This window comes from Dipodomys merriami, unplaced genomic scaffold (assembly GCF_024711535.1).
Source record: "Dipodomys merriami isolate MVZ:Mamm:240054 unplaced genomic scaffold, mDipMer1.0.p SCAF_806, whole genome shotgun sequence".
NCBI classification, from domain to species: domain Eukaryota; kingdom Metazoa; phylum Chordata; class Mammalia; order Rodentia; family Heteromyidae; genus Dipodomys; species Dipodomys merriami.
Genome location: NW_027206409.1, coordinates 286,876 through 290,137, shown reverse-complemented (window position 1 = coordinate 290,137; position 3,262 = coordinate 286,876).

Genomic DNA, 3,262 nt, shown 5'->3' with positions numbered 1-3,262 from the left:
CTTGAGTCACAGCACCACTTCCAGGAGTGTTTTAGTAGTTTTTTGGAGATGAGTCTCATGGACTTTCTTTCATGGGCTGGCTTCAAACATTGGTCCTTAGATCTCCACCTCCTGAGCAGCTAAGGCTATAGGCATGATCCAGCAGTGCTGGGCTCCAAACTGACAATTTTCTCTCAAGAAATATCATTTCACACTGAAATAGTGAATCCAAATAGCTCATAATGGAACAAGGAATAATATTTCCACAGCAACCTATAGTGGATCCATTCACACATACTGTGACAGATACCAAATGTTCCCAAATCAAATCTACCCTAACCATTTTTCTCTCATAGACCCTTCTTAAAGCAATTTCAGCAGGTTTTGTTAGTTTGTTTTGTGCTTATTCTAGGTCTTGAACTCGGGGCCTGAGTACCATATCTATGCTCCTTTTACTTAATCTTAGCATGCTACCACATGAGCTACAACCCATTTCCTTTCTTTTGGTAGTTTTTTGGAGATAAGACTCACTGATTTTTCCTGCTTACAACCTTCTGAATAGATGGGATTAAAGTTGTGAGCCACTTTCCCCCACCTTCATTGTTTACTTTTGTAGGAGCACATAAAGTACTTCCACCACATTTGTCCATTTGCCCTTCCCCTCACAATGCTACCCCCACCAAAAACCTTATAATAGCTTTCTTAATCCCTTGATTAAAGTAAACTAAGCAAAGAGACAATTAAAAATGATATGCTATGTCTTAGGTTGCCTTGATCTTAGCAGAGTATCACTTCAAGTTAAAAACTGATTAACAAAAATTAAAGAAAAATACCGAGGAGACTCAAAATTGAACAAAGTAAATCCTAATCTTCAAGTTTCAGGTCTCCAAGTAAAAGGAAAGCAGAAACTGTTGTTGGGAGTTCCAGGTAACCAGTGAGGCTTGATAGTCAAATGTGATGTGTGATCCTGAAGTCTGAGGGGAGGATGAGCAGTACTAATGTATAAGTGTTTAAAATCCCTCACTTCAATGGTTATGCTGGGGTGAAGTTGAGAATGTCCTTGTTCAAGGTTTTGGGTATCATCATATTTATGACTTCATGAAATCCCATAACATCATGATGCCTCTTCCTGAAAATTCATTGAGTAATCCTAGCTACTCAGAAGGCTGAGATCTGAGCATCATGGTTTAGTTATCTCCAATTAATCACCAAAAAGATGGAAGTGGAACTGCAGCTCAAGTGGAAAATCACTAACCTTGAGGGGGAAAAAAAAGCAAACAAGAACAGATTCTAAGCCCTGAGTTCAAGCCCTAGGAGTGGGAGTGGGGGGAGTTTGATTGAGAAGGAAGACAAAAGACAGTCAAAGCCAAGAGTAAAGTAGGTCCTAAACGTTCAGAGATTACAACCTAGAATGCCTTTAACCAAGGATGCTTGTCTTAGTTGGGTTTTTCTTATTGTGATTTTTATAGGCAAACAGCATTGAATTGGAGAAAAAATAGCTTTCTCAACCTAAACCAAATGTCAAAATGAAGAAAAAGCCTATCTTGTGCAAGCCTATAAAGCAGGAGTTACTGGAGGGGAATGAAGAAAGCCTAAAGAAGAGCTCAGCATCCCAGAGAATGGTGTGTCAGACCAGGAAGGCAAAGAGGAGGACCAGGAGCCAGAATCATCATGTGACTTCAACTCTGTGGATATGTGCAGAGTCATGTGTTCACTCACTAACTCTTAGGATTTTGTCATGGCTAGGACACTAAACTCGCTCCTTACTCAAATTTTCCCTTTCATCTGCTTGATCTCAAAACTTCTTAACTTGGGTGGCATTTTTTGTGCTTTTGAAAATTTTATTATTTCTCAAAAACAGCCTTTGAAGTGTTAAAAAGACATCTGGGTGAATAAAGTGGAAATTTTCAAGTTTTGTAAAAAAAAAAATTAATGAACTGAGGCAGTTGGAAGACCATGGGAAGAGGTGTAATAAGAATAGTCTCTTCTGTGGGAAAAGTCTTAGCAGTTTTACCTTCAGCTCCATCTATAAGAAACCATTAACATTCTCTATTAGTAGAGTTATTATTTGTATAATTAAATTTGCAATTGGCACTTGATGATCCAAATATTAAGTACCATGTCCCCTGAGCAAAGTTTAGGTTGTCTGATATAAAGTTGAAGAGCCTACAAGTTTAAATTTTTCTTTAATATAATAAGTAACAGACTATTTTTCAAAATCTACTTGGTATGGCGAACTTGAATTGCTAGGCCTGGTAATACTTTTCATTGTAGGAACAACTAGTTTTTCTACATAGCTCTTACCCTATACCCTGATGCCCTACTCTGCTTTGTTAGCCTTGTCAAATACTTTGGGATGTAATCCTTTGGTTTATTTTTATCATTCTAAAGCTAGTCTCTATCATCATAGATATATCAGAATTGGCATGTTGGTCTAAATATCTGGGAATAAATCTATTTCTTCCACTGTTCTCCCCACAGACATCTTTAGGTAGAAAAATGTTATTTCCTGGTCTTTGCCTTAGCACCATCTTCCTAGAAAAAACAGCACCATGAGAGCCAAGTAGAGGAAGCGAATGTGCAGGCTGAAGGGCAAAAGAAGAAAGAGGAGGCAGAGGTCTAAGTAAACCAGTTTGTGCACCCATCGAGGCCAGAGGAGCAGGAGGAATAAGGAATGCCATAGGCTGGGATGCTGAGATGTTGGACTGCATGCCGCTGTGATTTCCCAGTGGATCCAGAACTTTCATTGCCAAGATCATCTCTGAAAGACACACCTTGCTCATAACCAAGCATCCCCTGATGGTCCTGTGCCCCGGACCTGTGACATTCTGGACTAGTTTTGTTCATAGTTGTGGCCAAGTGTGACACATGTACAATAAACCATCTCTTTTGCTGTTGCAAGAAAAAAAAAGGAAAGAAAAATGTTGTTTCCTTATTGAAAATTCACCCATTTCAAATATTTTGTGGAAGTTTCTTTTTTGTTTATTGTTTTTTGGATTTTGTTTTGTGTTTTGTCAGTCATGGGACTTTAATTCTGGGCCTAAGCACCGTCCCTCGTTCTTCAGCTCAAGGCTAGCACTCTACCACTTGAGCCACAGTGCCACTTCTGGTTTTCTGAGTAGTTTATTGAGATAAGAGTCTCAGGGACTTTCCTGCCTGGGCTGGCTTTGAACCATGATCCTCAGATCTCAACCTCTTGAGTAGCTAGGATTGCAGGCTTGAGCCACCGGTATCTGGCTGGAAGATTTTTATATGTGGATTTATGGAGGGTTGTATTTGTTTT